This window comes from Astatotilapia calliptera, chromosome 7, assembly GCF_964374335.1.
Source record: "Astatotilapia calliptera chromosome 7, fAstCal68.1, whole genome shotgun sequence".
Lineage (NCBI taxonomy): Eukaryota > Metazoa > Chordata > Actinopteri > Cichliformes > Cichlidae > Astatotilapia > Astatotilapia calliptera.
The window spans coordinates 1,856,425-1,867,905 of NC_137428.1; the positions used below are offsets into that span (position 1 = coordinate 1,856,425).

At 44.4% G+C, this 11,481-nt stretch overlaps 1 protein-coding gene across 3 annotated transcripts in view; it reads left to right on the forward strand.

The window, feature by feature from the left end:
- The window catches only part of immp2l (inner mitochondrial membrane peptidase subunit 2), a 215,565-nt gene that overhangs the window by 139,674 nt on the left and 64,410 nt on the right, over positions 1-11,481 (forward strand). The window lies entirely within an intron of this gene.

Here is an 11,481-nt window from a genome sequence, read left to right on the forward strand (position 1 = left end):
GGATGGAGTGATGAAGAACCAGGACTACCTCCAAATTCTTCAACTTCACCTCAGATCAACATCTAGATGGTTGAAACTTGGACACGGTCAACACAATGATCTCAAACGCACAACAGAGCTCTGTCATCGTGGACTGGATAAAGCAGGATAACGTTAAACTTCTGCATGTCTGTAATCCACAAATTTCCAGCCCTGTTGAACATTTGTGGATTACACCTAGCACGCAGGCGAGATCTTGCATGGTAAGCCTGTCTGTACGAGCTTATAGTTATTGTTTATGAACCTCCTGTTGTTCAACATGGTGGCGTAATGGTTAGTGCTCGCGTAAGAGTACGACGGTCTCGCTCTGGTCTGCTGGTCATCTGTGACGTTTGAGGGGATTTTGCTCTCACTAACAAACCACATTTAGACACAACAGTTTTTTTCTAGACTGCTTTCAAAGATGATTTTTCACCTTTCCCTTTCTAATGAAATCTAAATGTTGTTTAAATGTCTTCTTTTCAACGAAGTTTTACTTTGATCCAGAACATCGATCGTATTTCAAGGACAGGTGGAGGGTTTTAAAGACCCTGAAGTACCTCCGAAATCTCTCCGTTGTTATAAAAGGAACTCGTTTTTCATATCACTGACACATGTTGCATGAATAAATATTGTCTGATAGCGGTTCTGGTCTGCTAGTCTACTTTTTCTTCCCCCCTGTGGCGTTTATGGGAGAATTATTCACGTCCATCAAACCGTTGGTTTTCTGGCTCGTCTCACTCACATCTCGGTTTGTTCTGATCGTTTTCTGGCTCAGCTGGAAATCTTCATACTTCCCTGTTTGCTTGTTTTTTAAGCTCTTAGCTGGTTTCAAAGTTCACGCTGACTCCTTGAGCACTTGGAGCAGCCTGAGGCGTCCTTTCCCAGGTGTACCGTTCAGGTTTCTGCTTGTGTTTGCAGTGAAGCTTCTGGTTCAGGCATTCAAACGAAGACGCGTTCAAAAGGCTGTTTTCTGTCCGTTCAGCGTATTTCCTGGACTGTTCTTTTTAATCAATAAATGATAGATTTTGCGTCCAGTTTCCCACAAATAGCAGACATGCTTGCTTCCCTTGCTGCTTTATCTCTGTAGAGCCCCTCCTGATATCAGCCCCCCCTGATGTGGCCGCCGGGTGTTCAGAGATGCTGCTTCCTGCTGTTTCAGTTTGCTCAAATCCACTACTTTGTGCTAATGTGCGCGCTGTGTTTGAGCTCTGCTGCATGCATACAAAGATGTCTCACTCACTTGTGTCTATATTTAACCACACTCTTACCTAATAGATTGGGGATTTAATGGGATATAAATAGATAACTGGTGCGTTTGATGAGTTGCATGGTGAGCGTGTAGGAGACTCATTGCAAAATTTAAACCTCGAGTCTTTTATTGATTCATGTAGGTTTCATTTAAATTGCTTCTTTTCAGGCTGATGAGCTTGGTTATAGATTTGCAGCACTGTAGTTAAGAAGAGTCGAGAAATCTAATTTCTTATAAGCAGCTTAAATCCTGCTGCCTTACAGTAAGATGTTTCTTTGCTAATTTGTCAGATATGTTGAACTTTTGGCGAATTACTGGAGAATATATTTTTACTGTCTTTTCCTGGAGAGGATAAAAAATAATCTGTGGGGTCAAATCCTGTACTTGCTTTCAAGAGCTTTTAATAACCAGATAATAAAGAATTACAATTGTCAAGTCTAGAAGTTGGAGATGAACGGACTCGGTTTTGAACATCAGCTGAGGACAGGCTGTTCCTCCCATCCATTTTCCTCTGCTTGCTGGCACAGCGGTCCAAGCGGATATACTAGACTTCCCTTTACTGATGGCACCTGTTATACACACCTGTTATACACACCTGTTATACACACCTGTTAGGTGTTACCAAGCAAGCCAATATTAATATTAAACTTTGTCCTCAAAACTGAAAAGGACCTGTCCATTAATTTTAGGAGGCAACGATCGTCCCACTTTCATTCATGGAGAGCTGATCCAGCCTGAGTGTAAGTACTGTAGGGTCGGACTCCTGGACTGATTGCCTAGAAACCTTTTGCCCTTCAGTCTGGACTCCAAACATGTTCTGCTGTACTTTCATTGAATGTCTTCTGTATCATCACTGTTTTGGAAATGCAGTACATTTTCTTGGAAGCTGCATTACTGAGTCTGAATCTACAGACGAGTGATGAGAGGCATCTATCTGACTCTTCTTTTATACCTGCGCAGCGTGATCGTCTCCTTACTCGAAACCTCAAGCCATGTGCAACATATGGGTTGCCCAGCTGGTCTCACCAAAAGATTCCTCAGGTGCGATGAAAACCTTTGCATGCATTGTGCACTTTTGTGGTGGTGTGTTTGTTCCATGGTGGTGTATGGAAATTCATGCGATTTCCCTAGAGGGACAAATAAATGTCCAGCATGGCCTGAGTTTACCCCGTCATCTCGTTTCTTTGGGACACGTCTGAGACACCTGACCTTCGGAGCGACCAGGTCCTTCAGGCATCGTTTTCAGCCAACCTCGGTCCAGTAACGGCTGTGCCCTCCACATAGCCTCCACATCACTGCAGACACCGCACCAATGCATCTGTCAGTCTTGCTAAACTCGTCTCACAGTTGTGGACAAGACCCCAAGATATTTGAGGCAGCACTCAGCCCGGAGTGGGCGTTCAACCTTCTCCATCAGAAAACCACCGCCATAAATTTGAACGCATTAACTCTAACGGTATGACTTGGAGGTCATCACCCGAGGAAGCCAGCAGGTCCACCATAATCATAGCTGGACTGGCCATCGGCCCACCGGGCATTTGCTGCTGGGCATTTGCCCGGTGGGCCGATGGTGATTTTTCGTTTTTATGGGCTGATGGTGTTTTTTGTTGTTGTTGTTTTTGTAAAACAACAACATGTTGTTGATGTTTGGTGGTGGCTATGGTTGAGCTTCCACAGAGGCCAGCAGGTGGATGAGGGAAGGGGAGGAAGGAGGAGGAGAGACCCGAGGCGGCCGCCGGGCCGGCGACGTTTCGTATTGAGCTGAAAAGGAACGCGATCTGTCCTGAACTTCAGCTACAATGGAAAAGACACAAAGCTGCCTCTTCTTCTCTCATCCTCCCCCCTCCCTCTCCTGTTGCTACTTCAATCATGAAAACTGATCAATGATCAGCTGATCGTCTCTCTTGTTTGTTTATCGCCCACTTTGCGCCAGAAAGAGGAAACCAGCGGATGTCGCGCTAAACAACAGCAGCACGTTTAAGCTTGATCAGCTGTTGTTAGAATTTATTTAATATTACTTTCTAGTATCAGCTGATGTTTGCTGGAGCCACAGCTGTAAAGCTGCTGGTCATGGTGTGGGTTTGGATATGTGGTGAGAGGGAAACATGAAGATGAAACCAGGAGATGTCCTTACTGGATCATCAGAGATGAACAGGTGATGGAGAAACAGGTTTACCTTTTAGGTGACAGGAATGAGTTGAAGTTATGAACTGTTTCTGAGAGACGAATAACACCAGGATCCTTTTCTAAGTAGCTGACAGCTGGTAACTGTGCAGGGGCGGGTCTAGCAAAGTGCTGCCAGGGGGGCAGGTAGGGCATTAACAGGGGGAGGGGGGCACAAAGAAATACTTTTCTTTCTTATTCTCATTTAAAATGTCTCGCTTTTAAAAAAATAATTATCTGAGTCTTACAACCAAAGTTTTTATCTGATGTAAAATGTATAGAAATCATACATATACCAACAAGACTGAACATCACTGTCACAACAGCATTTGTTTTTATTTTATTTTTTACCCGGTGGACCGGTCTCGAGTCAAAATGCCTGGGCCGATTTTTTGTCCCAGTCCAGCCGTGACCATAATCCTGCATTCTGTTCATAAAGTTAAGACAAAGAGCAGCCAGGGCGAAGCCCACTGCCCACCAGGAAGAAGATGTATAAGCCAAAGCCTCATTACAGTTGCACAGGGACTGAATACCTTGTAACAGCTGGATCCATATCCCCATACTCCCAAACATCATGGGACACCTCAAGGAAGACGGGATGAATACTTTCTCCAAGTCGTCAAAAGTATCCAGCCTCAAGTATTCTCTGGAGGGTAAAAAACTGCACTTTTCTCTGTGCATCAGCACTGAGAAATAATTTAGAGTGAAACACTCTCATCCCAGCCTGCGTGCCTTCAGATTGAGTGGCATCGGTGGAGGCTGTGTTGGCGACGGCCCGGTGCTGAGGAAAGTGCTGCCAGTCAGTCTGCTGTAAATTGAGTCAGATCGGTGCTTTTAAAAAGCTTTCATGTCCAAACTCATGTTTTCACAGCATCCACACAGCTGAATGCACCTTAAAAGCTCTGCTTGAGACCCGAATGCATCCATGAAAGACGCTCTCAAAGGACAGCGTTTACTTTGATTTTTAAAGATCTAAAGTTGTTTGTCAGAAGCCATTTGTGTGTGTCGATGACATTTGGTCGTGCAATTGTGAGCAGCGCTAACATAGCGGCGCCGTTCGGCGGGACGGCACTGCTCGCAACAGCCCGCTCTTAATTTCCCTCTAATCTCCCTTCCTCACGTTGACTCCCTGCTCTAATCACTGCTGTAAGAGGAAGCCAGTGTTTAAATGGAGCAGCTTACTGGCTGATTAGGAAAAGGTAAATTATTCATTACAGGATGTGTAATCGTGGAACAGCCTTTGGTGGACGATGAGGGAATTCGCAGCCCACTCTCCGGGTGCGAGACCACACCCATTTCCTTCAACACTGACGACAGGAAGCCGAGAGATGAAAAGGAGTCGGAGAGAGGTTAGGCAGCTGTGGCAGATCCACAGGTGATGAACGACAGACCGGAAAGCAGCTCATTAGCAGGAGATCATCCTGTTCTCTCTGCTAGCGATGCAGCTCGCGTGTTCAGCTTTCCCTCTGATATTTCCAGCCTGAAAGCGTTCACTGAGACTCGCACGCTTTGGTTTGGTGTTTATATTTGAATGCAGTCCTGCAAAAAGCCGAGTGGATCCTGTGATTCAGCAGCTTGTAGAACCTGCTTAAGAAAGTTGCAGTGATGGTTTCTGACCTCATCAGTCTCTCACTGTGGAGGAGTTTTGGCCCACTCTTCTGTACAGCGTTGCTTCAGCTCAGTGAGGTTTGCAATGCAAAGCATTCATTCATGCACAGCTCTCTGAGCTCTGCAGCAGCTCCGTTCTTTCCTTCTTCAGTTCTTCTGTTGCAGACCTGCTGCTGTGCTTGGATCATCGTCCTGTTTGATGAAACAGTTTGGTCCAAGCTTCAGCTGTGGGACACACAACCCACTCAGATCATCATCCCACTTCCAGATGTGCTGCTGTGTGTGATGAACAAACATCTCCACTGTGGTCTCATCTTTCCAGGAGTCCTGAGCTTTGTTCAGATGCAGCTTTGCAAACCTACGCCGTGCTGCTGTGTTCTTCTTAGAGAGAAGAGGCTTCCTGCAACTCTTTCAAACAGCCATACATGCTCAGTCTTTTTCTAATTGTGCTGCCGTAAAATTGAACCTGTTAATGAGGCCTGTAGACTCTGAGATGCCTTGGTTGATCACATTTTCTGATAATCAATTAACAAAGTGCACCTAGCTGCTACTTACCCTCTAAATTCCTGTGGAAGCGATATGAACTTTTGTTTGTGGATGCATTAAAAAGATGGAAACGAGGACTGGGTTTGCTTGTAGTTTGGATTTCCTGGAAAGTATTAAAGTGAGAAGATGAAGATGTAAAGTTGAAATGTGAAAACGAAAGCAAAAATGCTTCATGTCACGCTAATTAATCAACCTTCCTTGTTGTTATCAGTAACTCAGCAGTTATTCCACACTGCTTCTTCAGCTCACTGTGACGTTTCATATTTGTTGCAGATGTTTGATACTCTGAAATGAATTGATGTGGTTTTGTTCATAATTCTCTCAGAACCTCATAAGCTGCCGGCTGCACCGCCTGAACCACCGTCAGTCGTCGTCAGTAAAATAGTGCCGCTTACAGCCCGTCACGTCCAGCACGTCCAGCATGTGCACTCCAGGGTTTCATGAAGTCTAAGAGCTGCAGTCATTCTATCGAGATTAAGCAACAGTCACATCCTGTTCTTAGCTCCAAACACTGTTCACACAGTTTACTTCTCACTTCTGTTCAATTTTATTTATACAGCTCCAAATCACAGCAACAGCCGCCTGAAGGTGCTTTATATTGTAAGGTAAAAACCCTGCAGTAATACGGTTATTATTGTAGACACCACAAAATGACTCAGAAGTCCCTGCAAACAATGTTCATACACGACCATATGTTTGGATATATACTTTATTTTGAGTAGTCAAAGTGCTCTCGGAGTCGTGCTTTGCTGTAAGACTCTAACTGGTGCAGTAAAGGTTATATGGTTTCTTTTTCTAAAGATAATAAAATACAACAAAGCCGCTGCTGAGTATGAAAAGTTCTGTCTACACTGAAAAGAGTAACACGGTCTTAAAGCGAGGCCGGTTTGCCTCAGACGAGATCTCGCCTCATGAATACGGCTGTGAGCATCGACACGCAGCCCCAAACAAGCCTTTTCCTGTACAGCATCTCAGCTACATGCAAACGGAAACTGCTGGGATTTTGCCACACAAGCGACTCTCGAGTTTACAGAGAAAGTCTGAAAGAGAGCAAATATGCAGTGAGATGCAGTTCTCTGGGTGAAAATACCTCGCTGGTGTCAGAGGTCACAGAACAATAGACTGACTGCTTCGAGTGGCTCAAATAAGCACTCGTTACAACCAAAGTATGCAGAAGAGCGTCTGTGAACTTTGACGCTGATGAGCCACAGCAGCAGAAGACCACCAAAGGTGCTGCTGTCAGACAAGGATCATTTAAATAGACTCACCAGAACTGAACAGTGGAAGATGGAAACACGTTGCCTGGTCTGATGAGGCGCCATTTCTGCTGCAAAGGTCAGATGGTAGGGTCAGAGTTTGAATCCATGCTGCTGTACATCAACACTTCAGGTTGCTGCTGGTGTGATGGGTGGGGATATTTTCTTGGCATACTTTAGGCTAGGGATGCACCGATACCGATACTGGTATCGGGTATCGGGGCCGATACTGTAAAATATGTTTGTACTCATACTCATAAAAGTTAACCGATACCATGAACCGATACCAACTTATTTCATTAATCAGAGGGTGGCTTGCCATTTCTGTTGTAGTTTTTTAGATTGGCCACTAGGGGGACATCCCGCACTAAACAGGCACAGGGTTAGGCGAGTCAGACTGGAAGCTCCAGATAAAAAAAGAGAAACTGGAGGCTGCTGTAGCTAGGCTAAACAAAATGTCAGCAGTGTGGACCGCAACAACTTTAACTCAGGTTTTGGAAAAGCGATGGAAAATGTCAAGAGAAAATCCACGGGCAGTTAAAATAACGGAGGCTCTGACTCATTTTATCGCTCTGGATGACCAGCCAATGCCGGTCGTGGAAAACATAGGATTGCATCGTCTTCTCAGCTTACTCGTACTCGAGCTGCGATATGAAATTCCCAAGCGCCCACACATCAGGGAGATAATGGTGCCAAAACTTTCTGAAGAGGTAAAGACAGCAGTGTGTGCGCGATGTCAGTCCTCGGTTTAACGGCACACTGATGATCCACGGGCAGATGAGTTTATTCGTCAACGCCAAATACTTTCGTTATTTTGTTTTTTTGTTTACAATATGGACACTCTGCAACAATTTAAAAGTTTATTTTATTCTCAAACCTAATTTGTATTTATTTTATTCCAAACAGAAGTGTTTATTTATTATTCCGAAAGCTCGAGACAGTGCCAATAGTTCAGTGATCTTTTGTTAAATTACAATGTGGAGACTTTGCAATAATTTAACAGAAGTGCTTGTTTTTCACTTGAAATTTTTTTGTGGTCATTTTTATTAAGATTAAATTTTTTATCGGCAGAGAATAAAATAAAACCTGTCTTCCAATTCATTGCATTTGTGTGTGTGTGTGTGGTAGAAGTATCGGTTTTTGTATTCTTTATCGGCAAGTACTCAGATCCAAGTATCGGTATCGTATCGGTTTGAAAAGATTGGTATCGTTGCATCCCTACTTTAGGCCTCTTAGTACCAACTGAGCATTGTTTAAACTCCACAGCCTCCCTGAGTGCTGTCTGTCCCTCTGTGGCCACAGCGTACCATCTTGTGTTGGCTGCTTCCAGATGAATAACACTTCATTAAGCTCGAATCCTCTCACACTGGAGAGGATTCTTGAACATGGCGACGAGTTCACTGCACCTTTTGATGTGCTGAACATCGGTCCAGGCTGGCGTACCCAATGAAGTGTTTCATGAATGCAAGTTTGTTTTTTTAGTTCAAGAGTAATACTCATAATAAACATGTTTATATTAGTTTTACTGATATATAAACCTTGTATGTGATGTTTGTAAAGGACCCTTTGGCATCACATTTAAACGCTCGGTGTAAGAATTACTAACGTGAAGGTTTGATGTTGTTAACCCGAGCCGCAGCAGCTCCTTGCTTAATTAAGAATACATTTTTTTAATCATCACCTTCAGTGGTGCCGGCTTTGTCAACACCAAAGTGCGTGTTGTGCATATCTGACCGACTTGCACTGTTTTACGCCCTGAGATGAGAACCAAACGAAGGGTCACTGTCACCAGTCGTTCTGCCATTAAGCCAAACACAGGAGCCGAGAGCGTTAGAGCAGCTCGCCGACGATCGCCGCAGGGCCGACCGTCGCCGGCAGCTCGCGCCGAGTCTGTGTGTGTGAAAGTGAAACTGTGTGTCCTGAGTCAGTATTTCCTGGAAAAGATTAAAAAAGGACGCCCACGGAGCCAAGAACAAAAACACAAGTCAGAGGTGGAGTCATTAATCAACTCAAATGGGTTCCTGCCGCTCTACTGTATATAACCTTGTCTTGTAAGTGAGTGCTATCTGCTGCGGTTTATCAGCAGAGGTTAAGTGCACTCTCGCCATCTGCAACCTGCCATCACGAAGCAGCAATAAAAGCTCAGAAAGCTTCGTGCTCCAAGATCACCCAAAGTCAGCGATGTTGTTCGAGCCTAATGGGCCGATGAGCGGGAGAATAATTACTTAAAACCCAGGAGGTTCTACATGAGGGATGCTAGATAAATGTAAGGCTTTTTTTATTCGTACCCGAAGCAAAAAGCTGCAGGCCTGGCCTAAATACCAAATGTTTATAATGGGGTAATAATTCATGAGAAAAATGGTGTTGCTCTCTCGCCAAGTTTATTTTCCCCGCTAACACGGAGCGGAGAAATGGGACACTTTACAAACGGAAGTGTTGTAATGAGGTATTAGCTCACTTGTGCTAAGATCGTTAGATGTTTTTCATGGATTATTAGCTGAAAATGAAACGGGGGGTGGGTAAACGCTGGTAATGTAATCGTATATAATGGCTGCAGATATGATTCTGCTGGGACTAAACGTGCAGTCAGAGCTCATTAAGCTCGGCGGCCGGGCTTGTTTTTCCTGGTCTCGTTGTATTTGCAGCGTTTCTCTCTCGCTTTGAACATCTGATCGTCTCTACGACATCGACTCGTGTCGCGCCCTCGCCAACGCCGCCTTTGTTTCATTCGCCAAACTGCAGGATCTCTGAGGTGAATGCTTCAGCGTAACTGTGTTTTTCGAATATCTACAGGGATCAACGATGTAAACATTTTTTTAATTATGAGCAATAGGAACTAAAAAGTGCTGCCGCAGACTTTCACACGGTGATTATCAGGATTTTTAAACTTCGATTTAAAAAATAGTCTTTATTTAAAAATCTCTCCATCCGTCCTCTTCCATCCATATCAGGAGCCGATCCCAGCTGGGCGAGGGGCGTCCGCCCTGGATAGATTAAAATGTTGAATTTTTACTTCATGTTCATGGTGTATATTGTTTATTGTGATATATACTGTTACTATAGATAAAGATCTAGTACCTTATCCCTTCGGCCAGCCTTTTCCTTAGAATAAACTGGGGTAAAATAAAGAACCCGGCGATCACCAGAGGATGATTCTGAATGTTTCTCATTTCTCTCCATTACTTGAGCTTTGCCATGAGGGCAAAATTTCCATTCGACACAAAACTAATATAATCTAGTGAGGAGATTTTTTGAAGTTCACTGAGCACATTTAGACTTTCCACACGATGCACCTTATTATTCTGAATGCAGCACAAGCTCTAGGCGAGGATCAGAATCCGGCCAGCATGTAAAATATTTCAAAGGAAAAAGCATTTTCTGTGATGCCCTGACATCCTTGAATGTTACCGCACTTCAGAGCAACTTTCCAAAGAGGATAAATGAATAATTTGATTGCAGTGACATGTACTGAGCATGTGGCTGCTCCTCATTGGCCAAACGTTTAGATTCTGCTGGCCACGTGACATTTTTTCTACTGGTCTGAATCAAGTTTCAGTTTAGTAGCGTTGCTGAAACGGCTTCAGTACAGCTTTTCCACCAATAAGGTGACCAGTTAGCCGACATTTCTGCAAAAATCCCATCAACGGAAAAGTACCACGAAACTGCTCAAGTCGGGTCCATTGATGTTAGAGTCAGCTAAAGCATTCCCAGTGCTAGTGTGGTTTTCTGCCGTTCTACTGGTTTGTGTGGAGTCCTGGTTTCAGTGTCACTGGGACGTGAGGATTTAATTTAACCTGCCAGTTGGGCTGGGTGCTGTGTGCGAAGCTATTCTTGTTCCAAGATGTTCCCTCTGGATCTGCCACAACATATTGTGCACACACCCTCAGCAGTGAGCTATTACTCACTTGGAGCTTTTTCGTTTTCTTAGCGTGTATTGGCATTTCTTTTTTATCTCTGACAGAGTTTAAAAACACCGAGACGCTTCCTTTTTTTATTTGGTTTGGTTGTGAGGATTATATGTTGACATATTGCTCCTCTCAGTGAGGAGTGAACCACAGCTGAACCCAGCAGGTGAGGGAGGAAACGAAAAGCTTCTAAATGACCTGTCAGCTCCTTTTTAAAAATCCTTCCTTTCTCCTGCAGCTGCTCTTTTAAATACCCAGAATACCTTTCCCCATGCTGCGCTGAAGCATGCGGCTATAATGCAGTGCTTCCCAAATGGTGCGCAGGTTCCAGGTGTGCTGCAGAATTCATCTGTGCATGCAGGAAGTAGTGGATCCATTTTTAATTTAGTATCAGTACCTTGCTCAAAAGGAAGCCAGTTCTGTATGCAGACAGTTGCCAGATGGTGGGAATTATTACAGCGTGACACATGAAAGGCTGTAACTGGTAGTGAGAGGGACATAATGTGTGAGTGGGAGGAGAAAAGCATAACTAACCACCAGCACGACCCACGAGTTGGAGAAGAACCTGCAGAAACTGTTGTCTGTTAACGGCCTTCAGCGCGAGGCTGAAGAAGATGCTTCGTGCTGACATGTTTCCGAGCACGCTGAGGAAACACTTACAAACCCAAACATCACTTCTGAAAGAAACTTGGCTCACTCTGAAGAGTGCTGGAGCTGAGCCAGAGGCAGGTGC